The sequence below is a fragment of the Oryctolagus cuniculus genome, chromosome 16 (genome assembly GCF_964237555.1).
Source record: "Oryctolagus cuniculus chromosome 16, mOryCun1.1, whole genome shotgun sequence".
Lineage (NCBI taxonomy): Eukaryota > Metazoa > Chordata > Mammalia > Lagomorpha > Leporidae > Oryctolagus > Oryctolagus cuniculus.
This window is the reverse complement of record NC_091447.1, coordinates 58151822-58165796: the sequence shown is the minus strand read 5'-3', so window position 1 is coordinate 58165796 and position 13975 is coordinate 58151822. Positions and strand designations below refer to the sequence as shown.

The 13975-nt window shown below is 46.3% G+C and overlaps 1 long non-coding RNA gene across 1 annotated transcript; it reads left to right on the top strand.

The window, feature by feature from the left end:
• Window positions 1-829: 829 nt before the first annotated feature.
• LOC127487091 (uncharacterized) lies at window positions 830-11382 on the top strand. The gene is made up of 2 exons (XR_011382807.1): window positions 830-1317; window positions 8939-11382. It is a non-coding gene; the product is annotated as an uncharacterized lncRNA (long non-coding RNA).
• Window positions 11383-13975: the final 2593 nt, after the last annotated feature.

Genomic DNA, 13975 nt, shown 5'->3' with positions numbered 1-13975 from the left:
TAATAGATAAGAAGGGTCTCCTTGATTATATTTAAATTGATTTGGATTTCTGATATTCATTACTGAATTTATTCCTGTTTTTCGTACTTTTGTTAGACCCTGTTAGAGTCGACCGCCCGAAAAACGTCACCAAGAGACATGTCTCTTATGCAAACAGCACGGGGAAGTTTTATTGATTATCCAGCATGCTGGGGCTGTCTGATCATCATGAACAGAGCAGCCCCGAATAACCAAAGGTTAGGGTTTATAAAGGCAAAAACCGCAAAACCGGGAAGGGGAAGAGAATACACGGTTGCTAAGCGGTTGCTAAAGTCTTACAATCAGCAATTATGATCTTAAGACACAGACAAATCACATCTTCATTTTTAGCCCAGGTAACCCAGGCGCAACCTTTCTACTTTTAAGCTTGAGCAATCATGCTAGGGGGTTTTTGTGTGTTGCCAAGGGTGATGTAGTGCACTGCTATTGTCCGACTATTTGAGATCATAGTTTCGGACCAGAGTCTCACGGTGGGGGGTTGCTTTCCCAGAATGCAGTCTCAAGTGCTCCAAAATGGAGTCCCTACTGTCAAGGTGCTACTTCCCTCTGTTTTATTTTCACAGCTGCACCAGGAAGGTTTAAACCTGTAAGCCTAAGCTTAACTTTTTACACCTGCACATATACAATTTTAACTCTTCAACCCTCGGAGTGAGGATGCTAACGTCGAGAGGCTCACCCCAAAGACTCAGACTCCAGACCAGCTGATGCAAAAGCAAGAGGATTTATTCGGCGTCTGCGCAGACGGGCCTCCTGAACTCCAGAGAGCACCCCCAGCACAAAGCCACACGGTTTATATACCCGCAGCAACCAATCAAAAGCACTACAGAGTCCATGCACACAGCAGTCCAATCCGTGAGCTGATCATGTGAAGGGCATGCGTCTTCTATCCAATCAGCTACGGGATCACACGGGAGGCATGCACCTCGTCGCCATTTTGTTGTTTACTTCTTTAGCAGTTCCTTTCCCTGCCAGCGCCATCTTGTTCACCCTGAGGGGGACGATGTCTCGCTCCCTTTGTTCCCCTGGTGGGAGAGCGGCGTCCCGCTTCCCACACCATTATTTGAGTATTAGGAGGCATACAAACTGGGTTAGGTCTCAGCACAGCCAGGCACAAGTGTCGCAGCTAGCTGAGCATAGGGTCCCTTATTTTTATAGCTGCACCTAATTTTAGCTTTGGGGGAAAAAGTTTAGGGCTGTAATTTTTTATTTGGGGCAAAGGTAACTTCTTGTTTTTAATGGTATTGGCTTAGGTCACTCCATCTTGGTTTGATTTTTAAGGTTCTTCATTCCCCCCTTTTCTTTTTGGAGAGATTTTAATCCTAAAATCTAAAGGTCAGGGTCGTCCCTGAGTGCCTGGTATTGTTGGGTGAGTACAAGGGCCTGTGTGATGGACAGCCGGTCCCGATGAACTGCAGCAATTGATTGAGGATGCACGGGCCAAAAGTTAAAATTAGGAGGAGGATAATGAGGGGGCCTGTGACTGTGGAAATGAGAGTGGTTAACCAGGGGGACTTGTTGAACCACCCCTCAAACCAGCCTTGTTGGGCCTCTTGATCTCTATGTCTTTCGTCCAACCTAGCCCTTAGTTTTGCCATGGAGTCTTCTATGACTCCCGAGTGGTCGACATAAAAACAGCACTCTTCACCAAGGGCTGCACAAAGGCCCCCCTTCTATTCTGTAAGACTACCTCGGACAGGGAAGTGAGGGATTCCTTCAGCCTAGTTATAGATTGTTCCAGGGCCTGTATGTCTTCATCAATGGCGATTTTTAAGTCATTGTAATGCCGAGGACCCTGGATTAAGGCTGTTGTTCCAGTTCCAACCCCGGCCCCAACTCCGAGCCCTAACAGGACTCTGCTAGGAGGCCGGCGCCGCGGCTCACTAGGCTAATCCTCCACCTTGCGGCGCCGGCACACCGGGTTCTAGTCCCGGTTGGGGCGCCGGATTCTGTCCCGGTTGCCCCTCTTCCAGGCCAGCTCTCTGCTGTGGCCCGGGAGTGCAGTGGAGGATGGCCCAGGTGCTTGGGCCCTGCACCCCATGGGAGACCAGGAGAAGCACCTGGATCCTGGCTCCTGCCATCGGATCAGCGAGGTGCGCCGGCTGCAGCGGCGGCCATTGGAGGGTGAACCAACGGCAAAGGAAGACCTTTCTCTCTCTGTCTCTCTCTCTCACTGTCCACTCTGCCTGTCAAAAAAAAAAAAAAAAAAAAAAAAAAAAAAAAAGGAGTCTGCTAGGGTCAAAGAAACTGGCTCTCTACGGATGCAGGTGGGGCGTCTATCATAGGAATCTTCTAGTGTGTTGGTTGGATGGTAAATTATTTTAGGCACTAGCTGTACCATAACAAAAGTCCTGGGTGGCACTAAGGACCGAGGGACACACACAGTGGGTAAGTCCCTTGTTACAAGCCCACCAGTTTCCGTAGCCTGGACTAACATGGGCATAGGTTGTTAAATTTGCACTTGGGATGGTAACATTACACAGTTGTATGTGAGACGGGGAAGGGTTTCCTAGGCATGTTCCCTTTCCGGAAACTTGGGTCAGGGTAAAGTGGGCGGGGGTTCCTGGCTATTACGGTGGAAGTAAGCAAAGCTAAAAGCATTAGGGAGTTTTTTAAAGTCAGCTTGAGCGGATTTTGGGTGCGTTGCAATTTCCATTGTGCTGGCTCGCCCGAAGCTCTATCAGCTCCCGATGGTGCTCGCTTGACGTGGGACGCGTGAGCCCAGGCGGCGATTCCGTCTACCTTAAGGGCTATTGGAGTGAGTGGTCAACAGTACAGTGTAGGGGCCCTTCCAGCGGGGTTCGAGAGTCTTAGACTGGTGTCTTCGGACGTAGACAGAGTCGCTGATTTGGAAGGAGTGAGGGACTGATGCGTTCCCGGTCCAGTAGGCCGCATCTAGAGGTCTCCAGATCTGGTTCTGTATAATCTGGAGTGCCTTTAGTCGTGCCTGCAAATTAGGTGCGTTAATAAAGGGGTCAAGCATAGGGTCAAGCAGATTTGCGGCGGGCGGGGGTCCCCCATACAATATTTCATATGGGGTTAACCCGTGGTGGGAGGGGGTGTTCCGGACCCGGAACAAGACCATAGGGAGGAGTTGGACCCAGTCTCTAGTGCCAGTCTCCATAGCTAATTTAGTTAAGGTCTCTTTAATTGTTCTATTTGTCCCTTCTACCTGTCCTGAACTTTGGGGTCTATAAGCACAATGTAATTTCCAATTTATCCCCAGTGTTTTGGCCACCAGCTGACTTACCTGGGAGATGAAGGCAGGCCCATTTTCAGACCCAATTACCTGAGGGAGACCAAACTGCAGGAAGATGTCCTCGATGATTTTTTTGACAACCACTTGAGCGGTTTCTCGTTTGGTGGGGAAGGCTTCCACCCACCCAGAGAAGGTGTCTACAAAAACTAGGAGATACTTGTTACCATATTTTCCTGGCTGAACCTCGGTGAAGTCCACCTCCCAACTGACTCCGGGTCGATCCCCCCGGAACCTTGTTCCTTCGGCAGCTTGAGGCGCCCCGCATTGACCTTAGCGCAGGGAACGCAGGACTCGGTGACCTGTTGAACTAGAGAGTTAAGCCTTGGGATAAAGTAAGGTTGATCTTTTTGTTGCAGCAGCATTTTTAGTTTTTTATGTCCTAAATGAGTGCACTTATGGAGTTGAGTTATTAGTTCACGGGCCATTTTGTGAGGCAGGACAACTTTGTCCTGGAATGTCCAAACTCCCTTTTGTTCATCGTAATCCGCCCCAAGCTGCTGGATTTCGTCCAAATCTTGATCTAAATGGGGGAAGGGGAGGTCCCTGTGGTCTGGCGTATGGTGGGCCACCGCAGTACTCAGGTGTAGAGTCTGCGGGCCTACCACAGCCGTTCTGGCAACCTCGTCTGCCATTTTGTTTCCTCTTGTTATAGGGTCACTTCCCCGCTGGTGTCCAGGACAGTGAATTATGCTCAACTTTTTAGGTAGGAAAAGTGCCTGTAAGAGGTCTAAAATTTCAGTTTTGTTTTTTAGGTCTTTTCCTGCTGAGGTTAAGAGGCCTCTTCTTCGGTCAGTTTCTCCATGTATATGGGCAGTAGCGAACGCATAGCGGCTATCAGTATAGATGTTAACTTTTTTCCCGCTAGCTTGTTTAAGGGCCTGTGTGAGGGCCACAAGCTCGGCTTTCTGAGCCGAGGTTCCCGCAGGCAAGGCGCTTGCCCATGTTATGGAGTGTCCATCCACCACGGCCACCCCCGCCCTCCGCTCACCGTTTTGTAGAAAACTGCTCCCGTCGGTGTACCAGGTGTGTTCCGCGTCTGGTAACGGCCGGTCCATCAGGTCCTCCTGGGTGCCATGGGCCTCAACCAGGATTTGGTGACAGTCATGAGGTACCCAGGCACCGGGCTCCATATCCGGGAGCAGGGTAGCTGGGTTCAGGGGGGTGGCAGGTCCGAACTGAATCCGCTCCGGGTTGAGCAACATGGCTTGGTAGTGAGTCACTCGGGCATTGGAGAGCCACCTATCTGGCGGCAGCCGGATGACGGTGTCAATGGCATGGGGGGCCACCACAGTGAGGGATTGTCCTAGAGTCAATTTATCTGCGTCTTTGACAAGGACTGCCACTGCGGCCACCATGTGCAGACACGGGGGCCAACCAGTGGCCACATTATCCAATTTTTTTGAAAAGTAAGCCACCGGCTTTTTCCAAGGTCCCAGTTTCTGAACCAGGACGCCCTTCACTATTCCCCTTCGTTCATCAACGTACAATGTGAAGGGCTTAGTCACATCGGGGAGGCTTAGGGCAGGGGCTGACAATAGAGCCCTTTTGATTTGATCAAATGCCATTTGATGTTCTTTTTCCCATATAAAGGGGGCATTGGGTTTAGTGAGGGGGTACAGAGGTGCCGCTAATTCTGCAAATCCTGGTATCCATAGTCGGCAGAAGCCTGCACTGCCGAGAAATTCTCACATTTGTCGGGCGCTCTTGGGCAGTGGAATTAGGGCAACTGTCTGTTTCCGGCCCTCGGTTAGCCACCGCTGACCACCTTCTAGCAGGTATCCCAGGTAGGTCACCTGTCTTTTGCACACTTGTGCCTTTTTCGCGGAGGCTCTGTATCCCAATTCCCCCAATTTTTTTAGCAGGGACCCCTGTACCTTTCAGACAGTCCTGTTCGGTTTCTGCTGCCAAAAGCAGGTCGTCCACATATTGAAGGAGGACTATGCTGGGGTTGTTGACTCGGAAGTCTGCCAGATCCTGGTGCAGGGCCTCATCGAACAGGGTAGGCGAATTTTTAAGCCCCTGTGGCAATCTCGTCCAAGTGAGTTGTCCGGAAAGTCCGGCCTCCGGGTCTTTCCACTTGAAGGCGAACTGGGGTTGACTTTGAGGACTCAGTCTTAAACAAAAGAATGCATCTTCAAGGTCTAGTACCGTATACCATTGATGGCTTGGTGGTAGGGCACTTAGCAGGTTGTAAGGATTGGGCACAGTAGGGTGCAGGTCTCCCGTCCTTCGGTTAACTTCCCGTAGGTCCTGCACTGGCCTGTAGTCCCCCATGCCTGGCTATTTTACTGGGAGGAGGGGGGTATTCCAAGGCGAGCGGCACGGTTTTAAGATGCCCAACCACAACAGTCTCTCTATATGGGGCCTGATGCCCTCCTTGGCCTCTTTGCTCGTAGGATACTGCCAGATTGACACTGGGGTGGCCGAGGGTTTTAAGTCAATTATTAGGGGCGGTTGGTTGACAGCCAATCCTACTCTGGCTGTTTCTGCCCAAGCTTGGGGAAAGTCCATTAACCACTTGGGGTCTAGAGAGGTTGTATTAGCTGGTTTTTTTTCGAGCAATCGATGTTCATCCTCTAGGCGTATTGTCAGTATTTGAAGGGGCTGCCCTTCTGGGCTGGTGGCTGAAATCCCCTTATCATGAAAGTGAATTTGGGCCCCCGCTTTTGAAAGCAAATCCTGGCCCAATAGGGGGTATGGGCAGTCTGGCACCAGTAGGAACGAGTGAGTCACCTGTCCGGAGTTCAAATGGACCTTTTGTTCAGTTGTCCACCTGTACAATTTTCCCCAGTAGCTCCCTGGACCCAAGAAGTTTTAGAACTCAGAGGGCCCCTGGCCTCGGTCAGCACCGAATGTTGTGCTCCTGTATCTGCCAGGAAGGTCACCGGGTGCCCCCCTACGTCAAGAGTTACCCTGGGCTCGGGGGGGGCTCCTGGCCCTGACTTTCCTAGTTGTCTTCCCCCAAGGGCAGGACTGGAACTGTCTTTTTCTTAGTTTCCTGAGACAGCTTAGGGCAGTCCTTAACCCAGTGTCCCTTTTCTTTGCAGTAGGCACATTGGTCTCGTTCTACTTGGGACCTTCTCTTGTCTCCCAGGGTCTTATTCTGTCCTGGCCTACCTTGCCCTGCACCCTGCACTACCGTGGCCAAAATTTTGGTTAATTCTCGATTCCGCTTTTTGTCCCGGATGTCCTCCCTCCACTCTTGCTCTTTGCATAATCTTTCTTCCTTTTCCTCCTGTGACTCCCTTTTATTGAAAATTTTATCTGCCTCCTTTAGTAGGTCCTGTAATGTATACCCTTGCAGCCCGTCCAGTCGTTGTAACTTGTTTTGGATATCGGGAGCCGACTGTCCGATAAACGACATAATTACATCCGACTGGCATTCGGTGGCCAAAGGGTCAAAAGGGGTATACATGCGATAACCTTCCATTAAACATTCTAAGAACCCTGCCGGCGTCTCTTCCTGACCCTGGATAATCGCACGTACCTTGGCCAAATTGGTGGGGCACTTCCCTGCCCCTTTGAGACCCGCTAACAGAGTCTGGCGATAGAGATGGAGTCGCTCCCTACCGGCCACGGTGTTGTAGTCCCACTCCGGGCGAGTCAGAGGGAAGACGTCCTCGATCTTGTTAGGCAGTTGGGTCGCCTGCCATCTGCTCCCAGCACATTTTTACAAGCCTCTAATATGACTCGCTGTTTTTCCTCCGTGGTGAGGAGAGCCTGTAAAAGTTGCTGACAATCATCCCAAGTGGGTTGGTGAGTGAGTAGAATGGATTCAATTAATCTGGTCAAAGCTTGGGGGTCTTGGGAAAAGGAGGGATTGTGGGTCTTCCAGTTGTACAGGTCGGAGGCAGAGAATGGCCAATACTGAATCTGGCCAGCCACCGACCTTAAAGGAAATGCTTGAGAGGACCAGACACGCTCCGGGCCACTGGCACGTTCCCTCCACAGCCGCAGGCGAGTAGAGGGTGGGGAGGAGGAAGGCTCTAACCCTCCCATTTCGGTGGAGTTGGGGGAGGGTGGCTTGGGGTCCTGGGGTTCCTGAACCAACTGTGGTGGGACCCGAGGAGGGTACGGAGGAGGAGGGTCTAGAAGTAGAAGACTTTCCTGAGTATCTGGGAGAACTGGTGGAGTTTTAGGCATAGGCTTAGGTGGTTCATTCAGGGGAAAAAGGGAAGAAGTGAGCGGCGCCGAAGGTAAAGGCATGAGCGGGGTTGAAGAAGGCCTGGGGCCTGGTTTTGGGGTCTGTGCCCCTAAAGAGGAAAGGGAAGGCTTAACACATGTTGGGGGATCTCGGGAGAGACTCTCCCAGGTGACAATATAGGGCACTTGGTCAGGATGTCCATGCGGTCCCGGTTGGAAAACCTCTTTGACCTGTAAAATAGTAGTAAGGTTAAAAGTGCCGTCCCGCGGCCATCCGACCTCAAGGGAGGGCCACTCAGAGGTACAGAAAGCCAGCCACTTTTTATTGCGCACTTCCACTGACTGGTTATGTGCCCGTTTCGTGACCTCTTTCCAATGTCCTAAAGTCAGACTTAAAGGAGTAGTTAGTTGTTGACCCATGGGTAAAACAATTGAATCAACAATGTGCAGGACACTGACTAGACAGACGAACAGAACAAACCACACAAGCCGCGTGGCAACTGATTGGCAACAAACCGAAAGTACGAATCGAGAGGGGAGCGGCCGACCATGGCTGGGTTCCCCGGGGAGGAGAGAGACCTGATCTCTCTCTTTCCCCCACAAAACTCTTGGAGTGTCCTCCAGAGCGGGACCAGGGGTCTCAGGGCACGTCTGCCTCCCCCGCTGACCCAAGCGAAACAAGCCCTGTACAGGTACAGTTTTTCAAAACACCGAAGACATACACACACACAACAGCAACACGAAATGAAAACTGAGCTAGCTCTTACCTCCAGCCGAACCTGGAATTGAGTCTGGGGGCGCACCAATCCCGGACGAGTCCCCAAAATGTTAGACCCTCAGAGTGAGGATGCTAACACGTCGAGGGGCACACCCCAAAGACTCAGACTCCAGACCAGCTGATGCAAAAACAAGAGGATTTATTCGGCGTCTGTGCAGACAGGCCTCCTGAACTTGGGAGTCCAGAGAGTGCCCCCAGCACAAAGCCACATGGTTTATATACCTGCAGCGACCAATCAAAAGCACTATAGAGTCCATGCACACAGCAGTCCAATCCACGAGCTGATCATGTGAAGGGCATGCGTCTTCTATCCAGTCAGCTACGGGATCACATGGGAGGTGTGCACCTCATCGCCATTTTGTTGTCTACTTCTTTAGTAGTTCCTTTCCCTGCCAGCACCATCTTGTTCACCCTGAGGGGGACGACGTCTCGCTCCCTTTGTTCCCCTGGTGGGAGAGCGGCGTTCCACTTCCCACACCGTTATTTGAGTATTAGGAGGCATACAAACTGGGTTAGGTCTTAGCACAGCCAGGCACAAGTGTCGCAGCTAGCTAAGCATAGGGTCCCTTATTTTTATAGCTGCACCTAATTTTAGCTCTGGGGGAAAAAGTTTAGGGCTGTAATTTTTAAACTTTAATTTTTTTAAACTATTTGGGGCAAAGGTAACTTCTTGTTTTTAATGGTATTGGCTTAGGTCACTCCATCTTGGTTTGATTTTTAAGGTTCTTCACTTTGGAAAAGGCACCTGAACAATAAACAATTCCTGGGCAGTCTACTCTCCTTCAAACAGTGAACTAATACAATTTGCACGTGCAAGATGCACACAAAGGAGAGAACTCTTAAGATTGTTTCAGGCTGCACTATGAAACTTTCTCCCTTGTGTTCTCCTTTGTGTTTCATTACTGTTAACTGTGGATGATATTAAAATTCTGCACAATGTGAACAGGAAAAACTATAAACTGCTGTGCATGGGCCAGTTTTTCATGACAAATGAGTTTTAGCTTTAAACACGTATACATGTTCAATGTTTGTGAGTTGTGTTCCTAAGGAAGGTCTGTTTTGGTGCATTGTCCCAGAGAAGCAGGAGCAGTCAGTGTCAGGCTGTTGGATCTGACTTACTGTAGCAGTGACAGTGTGCTTCTTACGTAAAATTTATATTTAACCACAAGAGGAAAGTGTGTCACTGGGGAAAAATGCATATAACTATGTGTTTGCATATATAACTTCATTCTGTAGATTAGACTTTATATAATTTGTTTATTTAGTTTTTCAGTTCAGGGCAAAAGGAGAAAAATGAAGCTTGAGAATTTGCAACAGATTTTATTTTTGCTGCCTCTTTACTAGGTGTTAACTGAGGAATCAAACATGTCAGGACTGATTCATATGTACTTTGAGCAGGTACTATCAAAATAAGCATTTGTTATTCACAACAAAGAGGAGCCTGAAAGATCACATTTTCAGATTCAGCTTCTCTCTGTGATGTTTAATTGTTGTAGTAACTTAAATTGGAAGAATCTCTTAGAATAGGAGAAATATTGTTCCCTGGTGATGGACTTCATCCTAAGTAAGAATGTTATGGAGAATAAAAATTGACTTCCTTTACTCCACCATTAAGATTGAGCCTATTAAATTTCCATGTGAAATATAACTTTTAAGAATTTAACAGAGTCTTACAGGAAAACAAAAATTTGCTTGGTAATTAATGTTGTCATCTATCAAAAAAAATTGATGTATCTAAAGGACACTGCACTGGTACATTGAGAATTGATTCACTGCTCTAATCTACATTTTCTAGCGACAGTGACTTCAATAATCATACCGTATTAGTGAGTATTTCAGTTTACCCTTGCCTACTGTAGTGTTTATTGCAAATCCTAAGGATTTTGTAAAGATTTTTAAGTTTAGTCGCACATTTTATACCAAAAATGTCAAACGCTGTGCTTTAAGAATATCCATGTTTATAAAGTGTCCACGTTTCTGGTAATGCAATGCCTACCATCTTATGGTAGTTGATTTATTTTTTATTTATTACGTATATTTTTGGTATCATGGGTGCTTGAAACAATGATGAAAGCTGTTAGTGTATTCTGAAGCAAGTGCTCTACTAGCCTTTTCCTCTTTCTATCTTTAAAACACATTATTCTCAAAATAGGCACAGATTATTTCCAGAGCAATCTTGCCTTTCAATTTATCAGTCTGTTCTCGCTTCCCTTTTGTCACCCAAATAGGGCTTTTCCTTAGAAAGTAGTGAGTGGTCTAGGTTAATCCTCCACCTGTGGCTGCGGCGCTGGCACCCCGGGTTCTAGTCCCGGTCGGGGTGCCGGATTCTGTCCCAGTTGCTCCTCTTCCTGTCCAGCTCTCTGCTGTGGCCTGGGAGTGCAGTGGAGGATGGCCCAGGTCCTTGGGCCCTGCACCGCATGGGAGACCAGGAGGAAGCACCTGGCTCCTGGGTTCGGATCAGGGCAGCGTGCCGGCTACAACGCTGTAGTGGCCACTTGGGGGGTGAACCAACGGAAAAATGGAAGACCTTTCTCTCTGTCTCTCTCTCTCTCACTGTCTAACTCTGCCTGTCCAAAAAAAAAAAAAAAAAAAAAAAAAAAAAGGAAAGTAGTGAGTTGTTTTAAATACATGTTTAAAAAATGACCATTGGATAACTGTTCTTTAAGATATACAATATTTGTGCCTTTTTCATTTTTGAATTTTAATATATATTGGTTTTTGGAACACAAATAGGTGCCATACTATGGCTTGACAATGTTATCTCCTTAAATACTCATGTGTTACTGTCTTGTAATTGGAGAACCTTGCATGAATTATGTGATTGTGTGTATGTGTGTGTATGTGTGTACTTGTATTTGCTTGGGCTTGTGTGTGGTTTGTTCAAGAGTGTATTTCTGAAACTAGGACTCAGTTTAATGTTGAAAGTTCAGGTTGGTTGAAATATTTCACTTAAATGTAATTTATTTGGGGCACAGTTAACTGACAGAGATTATAATTCTTAAAAATGTTCAATTTACTGCATGATAAAATATGAAGATAGTGCCCTTTAAGGTCATCAGTTATAACAGAATTAAATATTATCAAAGATCTCTTACAAAGCTGTTATGAACATTTTTATTTAATTTTTGGCTCTATCTGAGAGCTTAAATTGTCAAAAGTATAATTACCAACTAACCCACCCATTTAAGTTTTGTGTATAAATTTAAAATCAAAGCAGAATTCTTTATAAAATTGTGGATCATAGAAAGTGCTACTAAAATACAAGGAATCTGATAAGTTTGTGAATATCCATCAGCAATTTTGCATTTCTCCTAGCCAGTTATACTCTCAAAGAGGTTATACTCTCTGACTTGGATAGCATGCTCTTGATTGGGTAAAATTGAAATATTCAGTGTATTCTTTCAAAAAAATGTAGGTGGGTGCTTGGGTTTGTTTTAAGTGTTCTCAAATTTTAAAGACAGCATTTTCAGTATACATAACAGTATTTTGCAAACATTTTATATGGATTATGAGCTGTACTTTATTTAACTATTCTTGGAATGATGTTAATGTTAGATCCAGTTGAGCAAATATTGAGTGCCTACCATTTGCAAGACTTCTTCACTAAGAATGAAATAACACCTTGTTTTCTGTTTGCAGTATGTGAACTTTATGTTTAAAAAGGAATTCTTATATTTAAATCTTTGTTGTTAGATTTTATCATTGTAACTGTAACCCAGTTAATTTTGCATTCAGTTTTTAAAATGAAGATATAACTTATTTGAGTCCCATTTTTGAAAATAAAATTCTGCTAAAGTTATTTAATAATGGTGGAAATTAATTTTCAAGATTCAGATATATAAAATGTATTTAACTTTTCAGCCTCATTTTTAACTAGTTGATGTTAATGAGAAACATACATTTGCTGCTGAAAATATTTTTTGTATTTCAGCACATTGAGTTAAAATGAAGTTATTATTACTTATTCAGGAAAAAAAAATGGAGCTCAGAAAGTGGTTACACTAAGTGAGAGAGATAGGGATTTAAGAGGAACATATGGTGACTTGCAAGAGCTGGTCATGGCCTACATCTAGACCTCCATGATGGTTACACAGTGCATTTAAAGAAAATGCAGTGATCTGTGAACTGATGAAGGGTAGTCATATTGCAGTTTCAAAAATGGGTAAACATGGAGGGGGCGGAGCCAAGATGGCGGAATAGTGAGGGCGTGCACCGATAGTCCGGGAAAATTTAATTTAATAAAAGTGGAGGTAGCCTCAGAAAAAGGATCAGGAAAAAATTGCAGAGGAAACTCTTCCGGATCTAGTGGCTGTGACTCAGAGGACCTACTGGGAGAGCAGAGTTGCTCACCGTGCAGAAGCCGAGCTGCGGGAGCCGCAGGGTCTGCGCGCCAGTGCAGGAAGGGGAGTGGATGTCACACAGACACCAGCGGGGAGAGCAGGGACACCCAGGGCTCCGAGTCCACACATCGGCGCTGGAAGGGGAGGTGAGCTCATTAACCCGAGACATTGGCGAGGAAATGGACAGAATCTAGAGGGAAGCGGGCTTTGAGGCGGGAAAGTTCACCAGACTGACTACAGGAGAGAAGGAAAAAAAAAAAAGGGTGGGGGGGTACTGGTACAAACAAGTTTCTCTCTCCGCCAACCTTGCAAAGGCGAGCAAGAGACAAAGAGCAGGCCCCACTTGGGATATACATAACAAAAGGGGAGAGCTAAGGAACTGAGGCGCTACAGTTCAGTAGCATAGGCAACCCAGTGGGAGTCTGCAGGAGAAACTGAACCAGCACAGACTCTTTGGGTAGAAACCAGAGATCGGAAGCTAAACACCATCAATTTTGCTCAGCCGTGCGGTATTACTTACCTCCTGAATAAAAAATAAAATAAATAAATAAATAGAGATTTACCACGCATAGCCTGAGGGTGTCACCTTTGCACACCCGTAACCCGGAAGAACCAAGCAGAGCTCTCAGGCCACACCCATCTCAAGACTCCAAGGCTCCTCCAACAGCAGGCAGTCTACTTAACACAGAGATAGTATATATAAAAAAAGTCACAGTGAGGGAAGAAGAATTAACAATGCCAAGCAACAAACACAAAAATTGAGGAAACAAGATCAACGATGACACTATGACGCCTCCAAATAAACAGAACACCCCAAGCCAAGATTATGAAGATGATGAGATAGAAGAAATGCAAATACGGATTTCAAAAAATTTATGATAAGAACATTTAGAAGTTTTCAAAAAGCAAATCCTTGAACTACAGAAATCCTTATTGGACAGGATTGAAAATCTCTCTCGTGAAAATGAAATTCTAAGGAAGAATCAAAATGAAACGCAGGAACTAGTAGAACAGGAAAGTGTGATAGTGAAGAGAAATCAAAATGAAATGAAGAGCTCAATAGATCAAATGACAAACACATTAGAAAGTCTAAAAAACAGAGTCAGTGAAACAGAAGAGAGAATATCGGACTTAGAAGACAGAGCACAGGAAAACATACAGTCAAACCAAAGAAAAGAAGAGGAAATCAGAAATCTAAAAAATATTGTTGGGAATCTACAGGATACTATTAAAAAAAAACAACATTCGAGTTCTAGGAGTTCCTGAAGGCATGGAGAGAAAGGATTAGAAGGCCTTTTTAGTGAGATACTAGCAGAGAACTTTCCAGGTTTGGGGAAGGATAGAGACATCCTAGTACAGGAAGCTCATAGAACCCCCAGTAAACATGACCAAAAGAGATCCTCACCACAACATGTTGTA